Source organism: Phyllostomus discolor, chromosome 13, assembly GCF_004126475.2.
Source record: "Phyllostomus discolor isolate MPI-MPIP mPhyDis1 chromosome 13, mPhyDis1.pri.v3, whole genome shotgun sequence".
In the NCBI taxonomy this organism is placed as follows: Eukaryota; Metazoa; Chordata; class Mammalia; order Chiroptera; family Phyllostomidae; genus Phyllostomus; species Phyllostomus discolor.
This window is the reverse complement of record NC_040915.2, coordinates 69,117,347-69,140,862: the sequence shown is the minus strand read 5'-3', so window position 1 is coordinate 69,140,862 and position 23,516 is coordinate 69,117,347. Positions and strand designations below refer to the sequence as shown.

Here is a 23,516-nt window from a genome sequence, read left to right as displayed (position 1 = left end):
TTTCAGGCTCTTTAAGAATCCTTTATTTTTCTTTTAAATTCCCTAAGTGCCTATTACTGTTTCTCAATCTCCATGATATGTTCGGGAGTGCTCGGTAATCATTTGGACCATAAGTAGTACTGAATTAGCCCTGACCGGGGTGGCTCAGATGGCTGGAGCTTCCTCCCATAAGCCAAGGGTTTGCAGTTTCAATTTCCAGTCAGGGCACATGTCGAGGCTGCAAGTTTGGTCCCCAGTTGGGATGTGTACAGGAGGTGACCTATCCATGTGTCTCTCTCACATCGATGTTTTTCTTTCTCATTCTCCCTCCCTTCCCCTCTTTCTAAAATCAATTAAAAAATTAAAAAGACACACTTAAAAATAGTGCTGAATTAAACTGTGCCTTCTTCCATTCTCTGACTTTAGTAATGGTTAGTCTCAAGAAGAATCTGAACCTCAGAGCCTCAGCATCACTTTTACAAAAATTGCAAATACTGCACTTGTAAAGTGTTTCTATGAACACAAATGTGTTAAAACATATATAAACCAATGTACAGGTGAAGCTTTCAACTCACCATAGAGACTGTTATCTTGATAAACACATCAAATGTAGTCTGTTGAAAAGGTACTCCACAATGTTAACACCAGAGTCCTTTTGAAGAAGACAGTCAGCTGTAAGACTCCTCTTCATTTTGTTCATTAGATCCATTAGATTTGTTCATATGAGTGAAGTAATCTGGGGCTTGTCTTTCTCTGACTGGCTTATTTCAATTGGCATCCATGGCCCATCTGTGCCATCACAAAGTGTAAGAGCTCCTCCTTCTTTTACAGCTGAGTAGTATTCTATCGTGTAAATGTACCATAGCTTTTTTACCCACTCATCCACTGATGGACCAAATAAAGTAACAAGGAAAATAGAGACAGACTCATAGGTAGAGAGCAGGCTGACAGTTGCTGTGGGAGGCTGGGTGAGAGGGGGAGGGATAGAGCACAAAAGAAAAAAAAAACAGGAAAAACTCGTGGACACAGACAAAGGTACAGTGATTGTGGAGGGAGGTGGAGCGGGGTATAGAGGGGTAAATGGTGATGGGTGGAGGCTTGACTTGGGGTGGTGATCACACCAGGGTACAGATGATGTGTTGTGGAATTGTGCACTTGAAACCTGTATCATTTTGTTACCCAGTGTCACCCCTATAAATTCAATAAAAAGATAAAAGAAAAGACTTGTCTTAAAATTTGTCAAGTTATAGCCATTTTTTCCAGGTTGTGTAAAACTTTGAGGTCTTCACCAAACATGTGTTTAAGTACTTTAGAAGACAGGAAGCTCTTCCCTGAAGAAAATTCTGGCTCCACCTGAAAGAAACCCTGCTGTCCCCACCTGTTCTGAAGTGAGATAGCCTTCTGTCTGGCTCCTCAACTTTCACAACAGAATGACATCTTCCTTCCCATCTGGTGCTGAAAGCATATGGCCATTACAGCAACACAGAATGCCTGCACGACAGGTACTTGTTAGAGGATTCAGTCATAACTTGTTTGAGCCCCGGTGTCAGCCAGAGGCTCTTTAATATATCTGGTATTTGAGCAAGGTTGTTTGTTAGCATCTCAACTATGTTTCCTTCTCTCCTGGTGCTATCACCACTGTACTGAGTTAGGTTATCAAAAACAACACCTTTACCCTGGCTGGTGTGGCTCAGTGGATTGAACACCAGCCTGTGAACCAAAGGGCTGCTGGTTTGATTCCCAGTCAGGGCACATGCCTGGGTTACGGGACAGGTCCCCAGTTACCGGTGTGTGAAAGGCAACCACGCATCAATGTTTCTCTCAATCTCTTGCTCCTTCCCTTCCCCTCTGTCTAAAAATAAATAAAATTAAAAAAACACACACAAAAAACAATGCTTTAACCTTGTGTTCCAAACTGACCATGTTTATTGTGTCTCCCTCTTTATGTCACCTCCTTTGCCTTGTTGGGCACAAGGGCTGTGTCTTCGAGCAGGATTTCTGACTTTTAAAAAGTTCGTTTGAAGATACCATTTACCTCATTACCAAAAGTTCAATGTTCTCATATTAAATTCTGTCTTGAGTTCTGCTGCGGCAACACATTTTCTATCAGAAAACCGGCACGCTTTCTTGCAGTGGGAAAGGATAATTAAGTAATACTACATACTTTCTGTGTTAGCCTGCGCTGCCAAAGGCTCAGTTGTAAAATTAGCTTTTCCAGATATCTGGAAGAATCGACTCTCTCATTTTGGAGGCTACTGCAGAACTGTGTTTTTATCTTTGTCTCATTTCACACTATGTTTCACCTGTTAAAATTCATATAATCTTGATCTTCGTTTCTGATCTGGCTTTGACCTCACCACGGTTCAGTTGCTCTCCCTCTGTGCGTGGTTGAGCTGCCTGGTCCCCACCTGCCACTGTCTATTCTCTCTATAACAAGATGAGAGAAATGTAAGGTCAGCTCCAGCCAGATGGAAGGAGAAAATTGTAAATCTTGTGTCCAAAGCAAAGGCTAATCACCTCCTGCTAGATTTTGTTTCTGTTTTTAATGTTGAATCCAGTTTGGCTTTGGTGAAAGGAAACTTACAAATGTATACAGTAAGAAGATTGAAAGCACTACAGGTTTGTAAATCTAGATTATACTATGTAGAGTTGACTAGGTTGCTTGCAAAGAGTACTTACACAGATCTACTGCAAGAGTAATACAAGTGGATGAAAATAATCTCTTGATTAGTTTACTCTTTATGAACATATTAATAAATAAATTCAAAGAATTTGGAAAATACAGCAAAGCCAAAAACAGAAATTTAAAACTATTTGTAAACTCACTCTTATTAACTTAATTAAAGTATATTTTATAACCATTAATACAATGGAACCATTTAAAGTATACAGTTCAGTGAGTTTTGACAATTCTCTCCATATGCAACTACAACTGCAATAAAGTGATTCAGAATTTCCCAAACCTCCCTAAGTTGCCTCTTGTCCCTCTGGGATTTATTTTATCAACCCTCCCTTTACCCTTCTCCTAACCCTCACCCCAGGCAACTCAGTTCTGTTTTTTTTCCTACTATTGTCTGGTTTTGCCCTTTCTAGAACTTCTTATGATTGAATTAAATAGTGTTTTCACCTTTGCATCTAGCTTTGTAGGCTCAGCCTAAAATTTTGGGGATTCATTCATTCTGTTTTGTGGAGCTATCAAGTGTTACTGTATTTTAATCAGTAGAATTCCAGTTTATGGCTATAATACAAAATTCTTTATCCATTCACTTTTTGATGGGCTTTTGAACTATTACCAGTCTTCCCAGTGTTTGACTATTATTATTTTATTTATTTTTTTAATCCTCATCCAAGTATATGTTTTTTACTGATTGTAAAGGGAGAGAAAAAGAGAGAAACATCTATTGGCTACCGTTCATACATACCCTGACTGGAGATCAGAACAGCAACCTAGGCATGTGCCCTGACCAGGAATCCAACCTGCAGACTTTTGGTGCATGGGATGATGCTCCAACCAGCTGAATCACCCAGCCAGGGCTAGTATTTGACTATTATGAATGAAACTTTTATGAACACTTGTGTGCATGTCTTTGTGTGGACATATCTTCATTTGTCTTAGGTAAATTAAAAGATATAATGTATCAATGCCTAGGGATTGATAAATTACATATTAAGTGTATATTTAGTTTTATTTAAAAAATATCAAGTTATTTTCCAAAGTGACTGTACAATTTTACATAACTACCAGCAACATATTAGAGTTCTACTTGTACCCACATACTGATTAAAGCTTTTGTTTTCAGTCATTTTAATTTTATTTATTCCAGAAATTGAGAAGTGGTGGTCATTGTGATCTTCAAGTGCACTTGCTTGATGACTTATTGATGTTGAACATATTTTCTTATGACTATGGAGATTTTATAGATCTCCCTTTGTGAATGATTTGTTTAAACATTTTCCCACTTTAAAAATCATTGCGTTATTTGCCCTCTTACTATTGAGTTGTAAGATCAGTTTAGTGATTATGGATACAAGTCATTTGTGAGACCCATGTATTAAGAATATTTTCTGTCCTTTTGTGGCTTGCCTTCCCGCTTTCTTATACTTTCAACCATTAAAAACATTCAATTTTTATAAATTCTATTTTTTTAGTTTTTTCCTTTGGCTTGTGATATTTGTATTAGATATGAAGTATATTTATCTATCTGTATATCACAAAGATGTCCTTTTTTCTAGAAATTTTATAGTTTTTGCTCTTGCATTTAGTTCTATGTTCCATGTTGAATTGAGATTTGTGCATAACATAAGGATGGATGTTTAATTTTTTTCATATTAAAGCCACATTGTGCTACTTACTATACATTGAAAAGGCTTTTGATACCTTTGTAGAAAATCAGTTGAATATGTATTTAGCTATTTTAAGACACCTTGTCAATTTCCATCAAAAGTTATGCTAAGATTTTGATTGAAATTTTGTTTATCCTATTTGTAATTTGGGAAGTATTGGTGTCTAAAGAAATCATCTTTCAATCCATGAATATTGTATATCTTCTTTTTTATTCAGATTTATTTTAAATTCCCTCAGCAATGTTTCAGTGAACAAGTCTTATACATATTTTTAGAAATTCACACCTAAATATTTCATTTTTTATATGATTCTAAATGGGGTTTTTAAAAATAGAATTTTCCGATTCATTGCTAGGATACAGAAATAAACTTGATTTCTGTACATTGATCCTCTATCAACCCTGCTAAATTTATAGGCTTGAAGCAATGAGAAAAGATTTCACACAAATGGAAACCAAAAGAGAGCAGAAGTAGCTATACTTACATCAAATAAAATTGATTTTAAGTAAAAAATTGACAAACCTTTAGCATAAATTATCAAGAAAAAAAGAGAGGATGGAAATAAAATTAGAAATGAAAAGGAAGCTGATACCACAGAAATACAAAAGATCATAAAATTCTATTATGAACAATTCTATGCCAAGAAATTAAACAACTTATAAAATAGACAAATTACTAGAAACTTACAACCTATCAATTATGAATCATAAAGGAATAGAAATCTGGACAGAACAGTAACAAGTAAGGAGAGAGAATCAGTAATCAAAAACCTTATAAGAAAGAAAAGCTTAGGACCAGATGGCTAATAAAGTTAACACCAATGAGACTTCCCATCAAGAGGGTGAGTAGGAAAACACTGTGCTTGCCTCTTCCCACTATCTTATCAAAATTACTACTAAATTATACGACAACTACCCTTGAGACCCACCTGAAGACTAGCTGAACAGAACTCCTATAACTAATGATATAAAGAGGAAACCATGTCAAGACTGGTGAAAGGAGCTGATATGGGAAACAGGCTGGTCCCATACCCACGTGTGGCAGGTAGGAATCAGAAGGGATATTTCAGCTGTGGAGGTCCCATGGAAGAGTTAGGGGTCCCAGCCCCACATCAGACTCCCAAGGCCAGAGCATCAGTGCCAGGAAGAACAGTCCCCACAACAGCTAGCTGTGAAAATCATCAGGGACTCAGTCCAGGTGAGATGGAAGGCTGATAGAGATCCAGGTGTCTCTTTAAAGGGCCCAAGCACAGACTCTATTGCTCACAAAAACTTGTCCTAAGCTCCAAAGAAAGGACAACAGCTTGAAAAGCAGCAGGGACATAGCGGGAGCAATTGAATTGCCTGGTTTCAGGATGAGGGCTGGAGGAGCATCTCTCTCTAGGACTAAAGTACTGGTAGGCACCATTGTTCCTCTGTTGCATTCTCCCCTCACACAGTCTACAGGTGCAGGTGAATGCCAAATCTGAGTCTCCATCAACCTGGCAACACCCCCTCTTATCCCATCCTGATGATTCTCTAAGGTCCTGCCAATCCGATTCATGAACCAGGCTTGAACCTTTTTCAGAGCCTAATCCATACAAATGGCCAGCAGGGGCCCATGGTGCAGACTTTTCTAAAATCTCTCAAAGGTTCACAAAACCCAAACAAGCAGTGACTGATGTGAATATACCCTGTACGTCTTGCTAAGGAGACCCAAACCAAGAGCTAGTGGCAGTCAGCCTTGGTTCACAGTATAGCCATTCCTAGATGTGTCTAAGCCCAGCTCAGGCAGCTTTGAAACACAGATCACTTTATAGCTCCCACCAGATGGCTCCTGGAAGAACACAGGAAATAGTTGAACTTGGCCTTCATGGAAGCCCTAGGCAAAAGGCCTCAGAACCAAAACACCTGGTGGCCAGCTCAAGACTATACCAGAGCAACACTCAATTAGCACCACAAATGAGAAATCTAAAGAGTAGACTCAGCAAGCACCAGAGCCCTGTTAAAACAAATCCTGCTCCATGGGGTAAGCCCCATATGACAGGTTTTCCAGTGTAGTCTTGACCAGTCCTCACAGCCAGTCACCCTGAGGGTCAGTCTCACCCACTGACATGCCAACAAACAAGGCTCACCTAGAACAAAAGAGCACATACAACCCACACAAGGAACATGCCTGGAGCCTAGGCTTAAGTACCAGGGAGACTGCACCAGTGGACCCCTTAGGACACCTCCCACATAAGGCCACTCTGCCAAGACTGGGAGACATAAAAGATCTACCTAACACATAGAAACAAACATAGGGAGGCACCAAAAATGAGGAGATAAAGAAACATGCCCCAAATGAAAGAACAAGACAAAGCTCTAATGAAAGGGCTAAACAAAATGAAAGCAATCTCCCAGATACAAAGTTCAAAACCCTGATGTTCAGTGAACTCAGAGGATGAGTCAGTAATCTCAGTGAGAATTTCAACAAAGAGATAGGAAACATAAAAAAGAAAGGAAAAAAAAACATAAAGAGAACCAGTCAAAAATTAAGAATACAATAACTGAAATGAAAAATACATTAGATGGAGCCAAGAGCAGATGGATTGCAGCAAAGGATTCCATCAGTAATTTGGAAGATAAGGTAGCAAAAAGCAATCATAGCAGCAAAAAGAAAAAAAATTTAAATATGAGGATTGTTTAAGAGATAACTGAGACAGCATCAAGTGTAATAACATTCCCATCATAGGTCTATGAGAAGGAGAAGCGAGATTAAGAAAAAAGAGCTGAAAACCCATTCGAAGGAATAATGACTGAAAACTTCCCTAACCTAGAAAAAAGAAATAGACATACAAATCCAAGAAGTTTAGAGAGTCCCAAACAATATGAACCCAAAAAGGCCCACACCAAGATACATCATTAAAATTCCAAAGGTTAAACACAAAAAGAGAACCTTAAAAGCCACAAGAGAAAAGACCTATCTACAAGGGAGCTCCCAAAAGACTTTCAGTGATTTCTCAACAGAGACATTGCAGACCAGAAGGGACTGGCATGAAATATGCAGTGATAAAAATCAAGAACCTACAACCAAGATTACTCTAGTCAGCAAAACTGTCATTTAGAATAGAGAATAGTAGGAGAAATAAAGAACTTCCCAGACAAGAAAAAATGAAAAGAGTTCATCACCACCAGACCAGTATAACAAGAAATGTTAAAGAAGAAGAAAAAAATTTAAAGTATGAGTAAAAAATATGGCAAAGAAAAAAATTCTTGCTGACAAATGCAAACATAACAAAGGCAGTGGATCAACTCACCAAAGCTAGTACAAAGGTTAAAAGGCAAAGTTAGGAAGATGGTGTGTAACTACAATAGTAAATTAAGGGACAAACACAAATATATACACAAAAGAAGTAAAACATAATGACAAAAGCATAAACACATAGGGGGTGAGTGAAAATGGTAGTGATTTTAGAATGTGTTCAAACTTAAGCGACCATCAGCTTAAAATAGATGCTATAAACATAGCTTGGTATATATGAAGCACATGGTAACCACAAACCAAAAGTCTACAGGAAATATAAAAGAAATAAACAGAAAGGAATTCAAACACAGCACTATAGAAAATCATCAGCATATAAGAGAAGTGAGCAAGAGAATAAGAAATGAACAGAGAACTACAAAAATTTATAAAATTACAAAATAGTATTAAGTACATACTTATCAATAATTACTTTAAATGAAAATGGATTAAATGTTCCAATGAAAAGATGAATGAATAAAGAAGTAAATATGTATATACAATGGAATATTACTCAGACATAAAAAAGAATGAAATCTTACCATTGCAACAGCATAGGTGGACCTAGCAAGTATTATGCTGAGTGAAGTAAATCAGACAGAGAAAGACAAATACCATATGATTTCACTTATACGTGAAATCTAAAAGTAGAAAATAAATAAACTCAAATACGGAGAACAAAAATAATGGTTGCCAGATGGGAGTGAGTGTTGGGAGGCTGGGTAAAATAGGTGAAGGGATTAAGAAATACAAATTGATAGTTACAAAATAGTCATGGGGATGTAAAGGTTAAGGATTATAGTCAATAATAACAAAATAACTATATATGGTGTCAGGTGGGTTTAACACTTACTAGGAGATCGCTTTACAAGTTATGTAAATGTCTAACCAATTTGCAGTACACCTGAGCTCATGTAAATTTAATGCAACATTGTTAACTATTAATACCAATTCTTCTCAAACTCTTCCAAAAAAGGAGAAGAAAAGAAGAACACTCTCAAATTCATTTTATGAAGCCAGCATTAGCTCAATACTAGAGCCTGATTAGGTAAGAGAAGAAGACTATAGGCCTATATCCCTGACGAATGCTGAAACAAACATTCTTAACAAAATAATAGCAAACCGATTTCAACAGCACATTAAAAGGATCACACACAATGATCAAATGGGATTTATTTCTGATGCAAGAATGGTTTAACATGTGTAATTTAATAAATGTGATATACCACATAAATAGAATGAAAGACAGAAATCATATAATCATCTTAATAGTTGTAAAAAAGTGACAAATTCAACACCATTTTATGATAAAAACTCAACAAATTGGATATTGAGGGGACATACCTTTAACATAATAGAGGGCACATACGACAAAGGCACAAATATTATATTTAAAGGTGAAAGGTTGAAATATTTTCTTCTAAGATAAGGGTGTCTACTCTCACCACCCCTATTCAGCATAATACAAGAAATCCTAGCCAGAGCAATTAGGAAAGAAAAAGAAAGAAAATGCATCTAATCAGAAAGTAAGTAGAATAATTTGGCATATGAAAAATTTTAAAGATTCCACCAAAACCTGTTAAACTCAATAAACAAAAAAATCTTCCAGATACAAAATTATTTCTTATCCAATAATGATCAACCATCTGAAAAAGAAAAAAAAATAGCAAAATCCCAGTTAGGATCCCAGAATAGGGTAAAAAACAATAAAATACTTAGAATAAATTTAACCAAGGAATGAAAGATCTCTACACAGAAAACTATGAAATATTGATGCAAACATTTAAAGACACAAATAAATAAAAGATATTTGTATTCATGGATCTAAAGCATTAATATTGCTAAAATATTCATACTACCCAAAGCAATCTATAGTTTCAATGCAATCCCTATCAAAATTACAATGACATTGTTCACAGAAATAGAAAAAAATGCTAAAATTTATACAGAATCACAAAAGACCACAACTAGCCAAAGAATTCCTAAAAAAGAACAAAGCAGCAGGCATTACACTTCCTGATTTCAGACTATACTACAAAGGGATAGTATTCCATACAATATGATACTGGCATAATTAGAAATTAACATATAATATATTTGAATTGAATTCCTATATCCCTGTGTTCTTTTTTAAAGTTTATTTCTGTTACAGAACAGACCCAGGGTGGAGGTGAATGATATACTATTACTGAATGGACCCACCCTTACACTCTGGGAGTCCCCCACCCCATACTAGGTTCACATTGCCTGCCACCAGGGAAAGACATCTCTCAATGCCAGAGATTGGTGAAAAGGAAAGGAATTGTTTATTTAAAGGGTTATACAAACTTAAGAGTAATGACTTAATGTCTTCATTGAGATTCCAATGTCCTTTAGAATACCCACAAATGCACAATTATTCTTTCCCCCTCTGCCCAGTCCAGAGTACTGTATCTCAGAAGAAGAAATAGAAGTCCATGGTTCTTCTTTGCCTAAGCCATGTGGTCCCAAAAAGACACCGCAAGGATGCTATGCCTGGGTTTAAATCCCAGTACCAATCTTCCTCTGCTGCACCATTTTCAACTCCTCCCACAATGGGCCACAGGGGCCAGCATTCCAGTATTTTTCCAGCTTTACTGGGCTGCCATAGTAAGTCTGGGCAGGTGTGGCCCTGTGGTATGGAGCCAATCATCTCCAAGCTCTTGCTCAGGCTCTGTAACCATAAGGAGTTGCCTCCCAGTTACATCGTGGGTTGAAATCATACCCATCCCCCTGGTTCAAAGCTTGGTCACAGCTATTTAACATATCCATGAAACCAGTTAAAGGTTATATATGTTAAACGACCATTCTAGATGTTATCTGCAAAACTGTTGCTTTCTAATATTTCCTGGACACTGAGTTCTGGACCCCATTACAAATCCCTATTTGGGCTCCCCTCCACCCCCACACTTGGCTACACCCTGTTACATTTCATCTGGTCTTTACTAAATGTTTTATTTCTGTAAATTAATATGTAACTTAGTGAAGGATTATGTGTTATATATGTTGTTCTCAATTCGTATAGTATGTTTTTTAGAACACAAATTCTCCTTAGGTGAGGGTTGTTATCCTTTCTGCTTTCCTTTCTCTGTGTTTAATCATTTACTTTTGAAAAAATAGTCTCAAATGTGTTCAATTAAATTTTAGGTTTCTATGTCTGTCTTATACTTTTTCTCTTATTTGGTTTCCTTAAATATTCCTTTATACAATAGAACTCTCTTTTTTTTTACTCAATCTCCTGTTCCATTATGTTCTATTTTATCCCTTTCCCTCTGACAGAACTAGTGATTTAATTTTTTTTTGTTTTATGGAAATTACATATGAGATACTTTTCTTCTAAAGTTGTCTTCTGTTTTCTGTAGTATAAGTTTTTAAATTGTGTTTCCTCACTTATATCTTGGGTATAACGATAGTCATCTTGAAAGTACAACCAAGATTTTACTAAATCACCTCACAAGTCTCTCATGGTTACTACTCCACTCTGTACTTTTTCATGAGTGTGAAGGTCTGTGAAAATTGATGGGTATGTGGATTTTCCTCCACTCCAACCTCACTTCCTACCTGGGAGCAGGCAGAATCCTCTCACAGCACAATGTCAAGGGAGGCTTGATGTACTTAGCCCATATTAAACCTTTTGATATTGGATTTATGTATGTGTCTTCATAAGTATTTTTTAATAAGTTGGAAGAGAAAAAACCAAGTACCAATGAAAATCTAGAGTCCAGAAGTCTTAAAAATTTTAGAAGACTGAATTGAAACGATCAGTTTGCAAGTGCTCACTCACTCTCCTAACTTCAGATACATTCTACAAGTCCCTGATATTCAAATTAATGAACCAGACTTTCCTGGTGCCCTTAGACCCATACATCCCTTCCTACTAAAACTCTTCCCCTTGGTCTCACAGTCTTCCCAAATTCACCATGTCCACACTGAAACTCATTATCTTGCATATATTTCCTACATTGAAAAATGACCAGTCCTCCTACATTATCATGCTAATCAGAGATCTGAGGTTCATTTTAAATAATCCAGTGTCTTTGGTTAACTCATCTAGTCTGTTGTTCAAAATTTTAGATACTTGCTTTCTTAAAATCTATCTTACTTATCTACTCTTTTCTATGCCCACTGTTGCTAAATTGCTAAACTGTTAAAATAATATTCTAATTATTTCTCTGCTTTCTGTCTCATACTCCTCTAATCATCCCTTTTCACTTCTTCCAATGCTTTTTACAAAAAATAGATATGATTGTGTTAATACCCTCCATAAAACATCATATATCCTCTTTATTTAAAGGATAGCAGTGTTCAGGCTCACCAGCATGAAGACTCTCTGAAACAGGAAAGTGCCTGCGAATCACCCGAAGACATGGTTAAAGCATAGATTCCGATTTGGTAGATGCAGGTGGGGCCTGCAATTCTGTGTTCTAACAGTTCCCAGGTGATGCCCCTGTTGCTACCCCTTGAACCATACTTCAAATAGCACGTCTTTATCTTCCTGTTCATGTTTATCTCAAAGCTCATCTTCCTCTCCATCTCTTACACTGTAGTCCTGCACTTTTCACCTACTTACCTTAAAGATGCCTAGAGAAGCATCTTGATGTGATTAGTCACATATCTTCTATGTCTAGAACTCTCTTCTCTCCCCTTCCCGCCTGAAGAAGATCTCTAACTCTCAAATCAAGTTGCATTTTATAACAGAATTCTTCCTTGTGTCCTCCTTTCCCCATAGCTACCCTGACTATGCAAGTTATAAGCTACTTTTAGAGCATGTGTGATTCATTCTTAATATTAGATTATGTTTGGAGTATATCTGTTATCTTTACTAGTCTATAGCACTTGAAGGGCAGGGACTGTGTCATATTATTGGCACCCAGTGCGCCATCCATCATGTTGCAGCTACTTAATAAACACCTTCTGTAAGAATGCATGAATATAAAATAAAATAGAAGAGTAAATTGGACATTGATTTCAATTTTATTTGTACTTGTATTAATTTTCTATTGCTGCATAACAAGTTATCACCAACTTAGCAGTTTAAACAACAAAAAATGTATTATCTCCTGGTTTCCATGGAGTCCTCTGCTCGGAGTCCGAGAGGCTGAAATCATGACCTAGGCCAGCGCCGTGATCTCACCTGAGGCTTGGGGTTGTCGTCCTAGCTCATTGGCTGTGGTAACGTGCATTCCCTGTGCTATTGATGGGATTGCGGTACCTGTGTTCTCAGTAATTGTCAGTTGGGTTCACTCTCAGCTCCCGGAGGCTGAACGTGGACCTCTGGCATGTAGCCCTCACAATCCAGTCTCAGCAATGCGGTCTGCTCTCCTCCAGGCCAGCTGGAGTACCTCTGACTTCCTACTCATCTCCCGTAGGCCGTGATGGAAACATACAGTACCATGTAGTCACAGTTGCCATGTCCATAACCTAACCGGGGGAGTGAGGTTGGACGATCTCCTCAGGTGCTGCCCTCACTCAGAGACAGAGAATTACACAGGCACCTATGCACCGAGGGGAGAACCTGGTTGGCCCTCTTCGAATTCTCCCCTCCACCATAGCTCTCTAGAAAATTTTAAGTGCTTGTGACAAGTTTGGGAAAATGAGAGAGGGAGCCAATATTGAAGAGGAAGGTAAAATGAGATTCAAATATATAATCAAGATATGAGTTTTACCATTATTATATGCTAAAGCCGGATTTTAGAAACAAATTATGAGCTAAGCTTTGTTCCTTCATTTACTTACCAATTATATGACTCCCTTTTGGGAGAAAAGTAAATGAGTTTTTGTTTATTTTTCCAAAAAAATAAAAATATAAATAAATTATGTGCTTAAACTCTTCATTTTGTAAGTGAATGTAAAATTTGAGTGCCTTGTAATTTGGGGTATTCCTGACTGCTACTGAAATTATCTTCCTTCTACCTTATAATTGCCTTCTACTCCAAATCAATGCAAACAAACAAATGAAAATCCTTCCGTCTTCAGAGTGTATGAAAAGGACTTTACTGTGGAATTAAGTCTGATTGGTCACTCTTAAATTACTTGCTCAACTTTACTCACTCTAAATAAAATCTTAAATTTCAAGTTTAAAAGAAAATAGTCGATGGCTTTTGAACTAAGATGGGCAGCTTATCTTTTTGCAAAGTGAAAGCAAGCACAGAGCCACTTCACATTAGCTTAGCTTAACCTTCTGGAAAGTGAGTCACTAGCTACTATTGCAGGTTTTGGCTCCTTGTAGAGGGTGTCTGTTGCTTTTCTACAAATCTATCTGAATCCTGGAATTTGAATGACAGGTGCTTAATGTTACTGAACATACCAGGTTTCCCTTTTCATCTCCTTCATGGAAAGGGATTAAACTTCTAAGCTGTGACAGGTGATATAATGACAGCATTATCAATTTTTAAAATTTTAACACTTTCTCACTCATGGCTTATTCCCCTGGGATAGTTATTCTGAAATCCACCAATGATCTATGCGTCAAAATTCAATATATTCATCTCACACAGTGAAAGCATAATTGAGTCAAACATTTTTGCTCATAGGTAAAAACCCACATAGGCAATTATCAATTCCCTTTATGATTAGCGTAAAAACTGTGGTTGGTGGAAGTGCATGCTGGAGCATTCACAATCATGTGCTGTAGATAAACTCTGTTATTACACCAATACAATGCAAAAATTTCTAAAGTAACCAGGAACTTGGTACCACCTGTAATATCTGAGCATGTCAATTTGCCAGAAAATTAGAGTGAACTAGCAGCATTATGAGCAATACTTTTGGGAGCTATTTTTGCAAAAATGAAAGTACGTTTTTTTTTAATTCCAAAATTTGAAGCAGTATGAGAGTACATTGTTCAGGATAGACATATACTTCCAACTCCTTCTAAGAATGGTAAGTGTGACAGAAGAATCTGACAGTGCATGCTTCAGTGCAGACTAACACCAGGACTGCATATGGGAAAACATTTGCTCATAAAAAAATAAGTATGGAAATTCGTGGTTTATATATTTCAAAAGTTTTTTTTTTAAAAAAGGAGCTCTTGTATCATAAAGATGAATCGGAGTCACATTGTTTACAAAAATATCTTAATTTAGGGTGTGTGAGTAACTGCAGAACCACCCTACAATGGTTCTACCCTGCCCTGACTGGTGTGGCTCAGTTGGTTGGAGCACTGTCTCACAGAGTGAAAGGTCACTGGTTCGATTCCTGATTAGGGCGTGTGCTGGGGTTGTGGGTTTGGTCCTGGCAGAGGAGCATTCAGGGGGCAACCGATCAATGTTTCTCTCTCACATCTATGTTTCTCTCCTTCTCTTTCTCCCTCCCTTCCCCTGTCTCTAAAAATAAATGAAATATTTTTTAAAGATTTTATTTATTTATTTTTAGAGAGGGAAGGGAGGGAGAGAGAGAGAGAGAGAGAGAGAAACATCAATGTGCGGTTGCTGGGGGTTCTGGCCTGCAACCCAGGAATGTACCCTGGCTGGGAATCGAACCTGGGACACTGGTTCCCAGCCCGCGCTCAATCCACTGAGCTACCCCAGCCAGGGCAAAATAAATGAAATATTTTTTAAAAATGGTTCTATCCTGTTTAATGAGATGGCATTACCAAAACCACAAGTCATGGAGCAAGGGTGTGTGTAGGCAAGCAAACTAACTTTGACTTGCTGTTGCCCAAAATCTCGTGCCCAACACCCCTGTCCCCTATGGATCCAGAGGACCAGAACATAACCCGAACTTGAACACCAGAATGCTTCAGAAACCAAGGGTCCATTGTCCAAGAAGATCTAGTGTCGACACCCCTTTAACATATATAGCCAGGTTCCAAGAGCCTCCAGTTAAAACTTGCCCTGCCAGCACTTCCACACAGCTGTTCCTCCTAGTCCCTAAAAACCCTTAAGCTAGTCCAGCAAGCAAGATGGATCTGAGGCACCATTAGGACTCCCATCTTCTTGGTTGGTGCCTTCTCAATCAATAAAACTTTCCTTACTCCAAATTCTGATATTTTGAGTTTTGGCCTTTTGAAGTGGCAGGCACATAGACTTTGGTTTGGTAACGTGTTTTCTTCATAGAGCCTAAATTTTGTCCTTGACATTAGTTCTTCTCAAATTAAGTTGTCTACCTCAAGTCTGCAAAGAGTGGCCACTCTACCTTTAGATAATATGGTGAAAATGTTATATTCAATGTATGATATATAATATCACTATAATGCTTACATATATATTTAGTATAATACGTGTATATACTTATAATAATATTCATGCATATATTATATAATACACACGTAAGTATTACTGAATATTACTTTTCCCTCTATAATGAGCTCAATAATTTCACCCAAACCTTTTCTTCCATGTATGGCAGAAGCAGCTTCCTGCCACCAAAACTTTGTGAGTTGACCAGGAGAAGTGTACAGTCATGACTGGAAAGTGGCTGCCCAGAGAGAGACCACATTTATATGTCTCTTCACACTTCCTGTAGCCATTTACTGAGTTCTAGCTAAATGGGACCCAAGCATATGTAATATTACACCACCTCCAAGGCTGGTGGTCCACAAAGGCCTCCCACTCCTCCCTTCTCCGCTTGAGGAGTGGGGCCGTGCTGATGAATTGGAGGCCTGAGGACATGGTGGAGTCACAGAACAGAAGGAACCTGGATCCCTGCATCACCATATGGAGGAAAGCCAGCCTCCCACGACCCACGAACATTGGCACTGAGATTTATACGAAGGAAAAATCATTTTTATTTTGAAATGCCATTAAAGTGTGGGATTTGTTTGCTGCAGAAGCTATCATTACCCAAAGCAATAAAAAAATCAAGGCCTTGAAGTAGATGCTGCCTTTTTTAAAAAGTATCTAAAATATCTGACAGGAGCATAGCAGTTTTGTGGTAGGCAGTGAGGCAACAGATCTAGCAAGCTGGCTATCCCTGCTCTGCTGTAGTGAAACATTTGGTAAAACTGTCACCCTTGTTAGCATGGAAAGCAGACCAAGTGCCTACTGAGTCTGTGCATCTCAGGAAAGTGGTTGGAAAGAGCCAGAGTGCTAGCATATGTTCATCTTCCCTTGCTGTGTTTGGCAAGGTATGTCAAGAAAGAATAAGTTGTTTTGCAGACCAAAAAATGGAATAAAAATATCAGAAATTGGGTATCTCACCAGTTTGAAACTGCTTCCAGAGGACAAACAATGTGAAATAAGACTTTAAAAGCCTTGGAGGCACAAAGACTTTTCATTTAAACAGAATGACACAGGCTTGCAGCTGAGACCAGATTGAGAGTGGGGCTGCCACCCAGCCTGTGGTTCCAGATAGCCTCAAGGTACACACCGTTGACAGGGAGAGGCCTAGGGGCGGAGGTATAAGTGGAGAAATAAAGCAGGCACCAATACTGTTCCAGAAAAGAACTTTTAGTGTGATTTCTGGCCCAGGGAACTGGCTGGAAAAACAATGAATAGTGTGGGTTATCTTCGTCAAAGCACTTACTCTGCCCTACGTAACACATTCTCCAAATAGTGACTTATTATTATGCATGACTCCCATCACAACTCGCACTAGCTCAGCATCAGTTTCATCTCACCCTTGCTTATTTGGCATGGAAGCCTTCATTTGAACATAGGCATTATGATGGCTGAGCTTCCTATGTTCCTGTATACCTTAAAGGCTCCTAGAGGAAACAGGCCAAGTACATGCCAGCCTTTTCATGGTGTGCCTAAGTTAGGCAGAGCTATAATGTGTACCACATACCAAGAGTTGCTTAATGACTATTCCTTTATGACAAAAGAGATGATCAAAGATGATGCCTGGAGGAGATGTTCCCTAAATGGATACCCTCAGGTATTATCAATGGAAGAAAGAGGGAAATCGTGGGGGCAAATGTTTTCCTTTGGGGATTTATTAAGCAAGAAAAACTAAAATGACAACATTTCAATGATGTTGATTTCTGCTGTCTAAAAATCACCAGCATTTCATTTCGTCTTTGCCTGGCAGGGAAGCCCACCTCCAGGGAGAAAAGCACATGATCCATTCATTGTTAAGCAAGTGCTGTGCACAGCAAAAAGCAACCTGATATTAAACCATAAACCAAGTGAACTCATAAATAAAGGTGCCAAATGCAGTGGAGTAGTGATGCTCCATATCTAACATTTTCAGAGGACAAGCCCCATGCAACACATTTCCACGTGTTTTTTCTAAGATGCAGCTGACGGTGTTTTGTAAATTATAGATTAGCTGGAAGTGCAGCCTCCCTTGGCAGGCCCCTGTGCTGAGTTGCAATCCAGGGATATTGAAGTAGAAGCAATGGTGAGCCTGACAGTAAATTGGGGAAGCATTTACCTTTACAGTGATTATTTCCAACTTCCATAAAAACAAAACACAAAGAGAGACATGCATTGCCAAGCTCCGTGAATACAAGCAGGGAAGGGAGAGGAAGAGAAAGGGGAAGGAAACACACATATGCTTTTCCTCATGAGACATCACAGATTTTTCCAAAGGACAGAGCTTCTCTCAGCAGTTTTGAAATCTTCTGCTCTCAAATCCACAGGCATCTTAGGAAGGAAGTAACCCACAATAGTGCTGGGATCATTAATGACCTACTTATATTGAATGCAGAGGCAAAATCACTTTCACCTTAAGTTTAATGCATTCCTGGAAACCATGAAGAGAAGAGCTAGGAGGATTGCCCTTTGATGGTGAGTGATACGAAAATTCTTGCTACAATTTTTGGCAACCACACAGTTACCTAAAACAAAGCAGGAATATTATATTCAGAGCCAAAAATATGACCTCCTCATTTATTCTGTATGCCATGAATACACTTGTAGCAAACAGACTTTCTACTTGCCTAGCTAGAATGATCACAATGGAGAAGACTAGTTTAGATAGCAGGAGATGCAGAAATGCATATTGTTCTGCTGAAAAGGATTATGGTTGAGTGACTTTTGAAAACAACTTCTCCAGATCCTTAAGAAAGTTCACATAATTGTGTGAGAAGTCAAAGGTTAGTACGAGTGATAAGGATAGACATCCCCAAGAGGAAGACAGAAATGGGGAGAAGGAAGAAACGAAGAAGCACTTCAGTGTTCTCCCTAGGATGCTGCTACAGAAGAAATTGAGGTGGTAAGGGTAAACATCAGCGCCTAAGGGGTAGAAAGCTTAATAAAAGCTATTGAGATAAAGGAAAGCTCATGGACTAGATGGGTTTCCCACTGACATTTATGAAGAATTCACCGACGATTAAGTGCTCCAAGCTTGGTGGAAGGTTTCAAAGCAATTTTGGAAAAACAGAAGAAGGCAGAGTGGATGTCACCGAGGCTATTGACTGTTTTGTTTAAAAATGGCATGACAGAAGATGTCAGGAATTGAAGATCCTTAACACTATTGAATTCAAGCTTTAAAACACTTATGGGAATTGCATTGTAAGTTCAGCCATCGTAGCTGACAGAATGATACACGAGGACCCAAGCCATGTAATAAAAGGGAAGAAGATCATGCACGGCTTAGTCACCCTCAGTGAAAAAGTAGGACATGCTGAAGTTGGAACACAGTCAGGTCATTTGCCACTCTTGGTTAAAGACATCGTATTTGGGTTGCTAAGGTTATGAGTTTGAATAACCCATTAGTTGTAAAAAAATGGCGATGGTTGTAAACAAGAGAATGTCATGAGGCGAGGTAAAGATGTCCACTTAACCAGTTGCTGCATGCATTAGCAATGTATTCCTGGTTTTAAAATGTATGAGACTAATGTTGAGAAAAAGGATACAGAAAACATTGGACAATAGCCTGGGTGGAGCATCCATGATATGGGGAATTAGGTGGAGGTCACTCCATGTCTTTACCCACAAAAAAGCTTGTAAACATAACTATACTATAACTGTATTAGGAAAGAACTGAAGTGAGCATAGGCACCTGACCCTTTACATATGTCGGTGAGCCAGTTGTTATATAAACCCATCTTGGATAATATCCCAGCTGCAAGTGTCTACCCCCTTCACACACACATGCACACACAAACACACACAAAGATGGCTTCACAGATCGGCATCCCCAGCAAATAGAATGATGCCAAGTATATAGTAGATATTCAACAATTTCTTTAAAGTTAAATGCAAATAGCAAAACAACATGTAAACAATAAACAGCAGAACTTGAGGTTGGTTTTGAGGTGAATAATGAGAAATAGATTTGAAAATAACATAAGAAGGTAGGAAATGGAAACAAAAAGAAAGCTCCCTGGGGACATAAAAGATATCTTCTGGCAATGCATCTGATTCCACCTGCATGCTTCATTCCAGGTTTCTTTAATGAAGCATATGCTATTTTATACCACTACCAACATAATTGTCACATTTCAGATATTTTTTCAGTAATTTTTAAAAAGATTTTATTTATTTATTTTTAGAGACGGGAAAGGAGAAAGAAAGAGAGAGAGAGAAACATCAATGTGTGGTTGCCTGTCACATGGCTCCCACTGGGGACCTAGCCCCCAACCCAGGCATGTGCCCTGACTGGGAATCGAACTTGCGATGCTTTGGTTCGCAGCCTGCGCTCAATCCACTGAGCTATGCCAGCCAGGGCTCAGATATTTTTTTTTAAATGCAAGGGAAACAACATAATTGTCTCAGAAGTGCAGGAACCAAGGTCTATATTCTCTTCCAGTCCCAGAGCCTACAGGCACTTCCTTGGGCAGAGGTGGGCTGGGCAGCATAGGCAGTGGCCAGGTGTAGAGCACAGAGGAAGTCCTCGGAGCTGACAAGTATACAGCTGGTGCTGGAAGCACCTGCTTCTGGGATGATCGCCTTTGGAGAAACCTCCACTGATTGACACTGGAAAAGGCCAGGCTGCCCACCATGTGGGCCCATCAGGACAGGGAGGCCCACTCTTCCAGAACACTGACATTTCTGACTGAATCATAAAGAAATTATGAAATAGTATACACTCGGGGCCAAAAGAGACCTTGTGAGTTCACTTTCAATTGGGTACCAGGTTTAGTCAGGTGATGAAGGTGATGAAAGGCACAGAACATGCTATGGTAGGCATCCTTGGATAGACCATGGTTCAGGCTTGTGAAGACCTGGCATCCTTGTTTCCAGTCTTGCCATTTACCTGAGAGACAGTGTTCAGAGCTCAAAGGCCAGGACCTTCATGTCTGACGAATGCTGCCAGAATTATCTAAAAACCAAGGTGCATTTTACTAAAACTATGAACAAGAGTGACATCACTGGGCAAAACTTTGCTGTGAAATGAAGACAGAGCCCTTTGAGGATTTCCAAGATGTCTTGTATCAAAAAACTACATTTTGTACTGCCAGGCCTTTCTATAAGGTTTACATCTGGGAGTGGTTGATTTTTACAGCTCATTCAGAGAGGAGGTCTGTTTTGCTAGGCACATGCTCAGATGACCCCTCCATGTGAGTCACTGAAGTCACAAAAAACATAAAGGGGAGCATTATCCTGAATCCCAGCCTCTGCAAACCCAGTGTCCTGTGTGTCGAACAGCCACTGAGGGAACACTGGTATCCCCACAAAAAGTTTCAGGCTTTGGATATAGATAGAGACTCAGATGGTATCTCTTCAATGATGGACTTTTCTGACCAAACGCTGACTCAAAGTGAGCTCAGGAGAAGAAGGCAGCAAGCAGCGCCACGCATCATCCTGGCTGTGCAGTTGCAGAGCGAAGTTTTGAAGGGCCAGTGCTCCCAGACATTCCAGGCACCAACGGTGAAGCACTGGAAACAAACAATGAACAAAAGACTGCAGGACTTCAGTTTCCTGTAGCTTAGAATCTGGGGATCTCTGCCTGAGGAAGCTAACATTTCCACCTACGGGCTATCAGTTTAATTTAGAAAATGTATTTCTTTTTAAGAATATCTTAAGGAGCCAGGGCTTACAAGTGGTCATAGCCCTGGAACCTGGGAAGGAAACACTTAGTGCCAATCAGACTTGCCTAAGAGCACACTTGAGGAAAGCTGCACCGACTGTCCTCAGAAGCCTGGAACCTTGTGTTTTGCCATGTGGAACTTGAGCACTTTTGCTGCTGATGGAAGGAAAAGAGGGTTCCCACTGTGTTGACCCCTTCAGATTGCTAAGGCTAGGCTGGGTCTAGAGCTATTGGGTTTGTCAAAATTTTCTTTTTCTTTTCCTGTGTGATGGCTCTAGTAGTGCTTAGTTGACTTTAACTTCATTCAAAATAATTTTGTTAGATTGTAATGTGACAGCTGTCATATCGGGGTGCATTAAAAACATCAAAATTGGTGAATTTTTGTGCAGCCATTTTAATATTGAGGATGGAAGAAAATAAGCAACATTTTTGGTATTTTTATGCTTTATTATTTCAAGAATGGTAAAAACATAACTGAAATGCAAAAAAATAAAAAGATTTGTACAGTGTGTGGAGAAGGTGCTGTCACTGATCAAACATGCCAAAAGTAATTTGCAAAGTTTGCTGGAGACTTCTCACTGGACAATGCTCCACAGTCAGGTAGACCAGTTGAAGTTGATAGTGATCAAATTGAGAATAATCAATGTTACACCATGCAGGAGATACCCAACATACTGAAAATATCCAAATCAATAAAATTATTGGTGAAAGTGAAAACTGTGGTTTTTATTTTACAGAAAAATCTATACAGGCTTTTTGGCCAACCCAATAGAAGGCCTCAGGTTCCTTTCCACCTTAACACCTGGTTTCTCCACCTTCTGTACACAGTAAGTGGGGAGGCAAGCATCTGAGACAGCTCACCATTGGCCATCTGTCAGGGCAGGGGAAAACCAGATGACTGGTGACTCAAATCCTGCTGCCTGATTAGCTGGGTAAAGGATTTAATTAAAACATGAATAAAAAATTGGAGCGGGTTGTTTGGATGTTGCCTGGTCCTCTCATTTTTGTGAGAAAAGTTGAGTTGGAATCACACAGGTGCTGCCCTCACTCTCACTCACTCTTTCCCCTGAGGGGAGGAGGGACCTATCTGGTTTGTCAGCCTGGCAAATTTCTAGAACACCTGTCCTCTGGTTGGACAAGTAACCCAGGAGGCAGTGTCCTTTCCACCATGTGCTGAACAGCCTACAGATGGGCAGGAGGCCTGAGGTTGCACTGGTAGTCTGTCTGAGGCTGCATGATATTTATTACCAGTGACAAAGCCAATACTGTCATCTGACTTCTTGGTGTATTTCTCAATCGGTTCAGAATACGCAGGGCAGAGCATTGATTGATGCTCCCCTTGCCAGCCTTCCCTCATGGACAGGTGGAAGGAGGACAGCATTCAGAGCCCAAGGCCTTGATTTGAATCACTGGCTGTCACCTTGAGCACTTTCTCACCTTGAGATAACAAGGAAACAGTAAATGCTTTATAGATACCACATGCTAGTTACTGATGAACACTAATTTTTCTTCTTTGTTCTTTGAGTTCCTTCTCTCTTTCCTCCTTGCTTCTGTTCTTGTCTTGTTTTTGTCCTGGAGTTTCTCTGTTAGCATTTTCACAGAGGCATGTGCTTGAAGAGGGTCAGAATGCTACCCATCCTAATTGAAAGGATAGTTTCAGTGGAAGACTTTTTGTTTTTGTCTTAAAAAGAAACAACTAACATTACCAAATCATTGGAGAATAAAATAAGAACTGATAAAATGGAAAAAAGTAGAGAGGATTTGGAACTGGGTGTGAAATGTTAAAACTAAGAAATTTTAGGTGAAATCTCTGTGCCATAGAAACATCAACAACAGACAAAGAAGCCATCACGTGCAAAATTGCCTGTGGTTCATGCCTGGTCTTCACACCTGCTTCCTTATGCCAGCGTTTCACAACTCTGTCAGATTTCAAGACCCTGTTAAAACCAACACCTCTGCAATTCAGGTTCACTTTTATTTGATGAAATCAGTAGCATTTAAATGAGTTTATTATTCAACATAACAGCAAATACACCCTTTCAAAACTAATACAGAAT

The 23,516-nt window shown here is 39.0% G+C and overlaps 1 protein-coding gene and 1 long non-coding RNA gene across 3 annotated transcripts in view; one reads left to right on the top strand and one right to left on the bottom strand.

The window, feature by feature from the left end:
• NTM (neurotrimin) overlaps positions 1-23,516 on the bottom strand; it is a 944,650-nt gene that overhangs the window by 543,169 nt on the left and 377,965 nt on the right. The window lies entirely within an intron of this gene.
• On the top strand, positions 3,494-3,670 carry LOC118497923. Its single transcript, XR_004900438.1, has 2 exons — positions 3,494-3,595; positions 3,629-3,670. It is a non-coding gene; the product is annotated as an uncharacterized LOC118497923 (long non-coding RNA).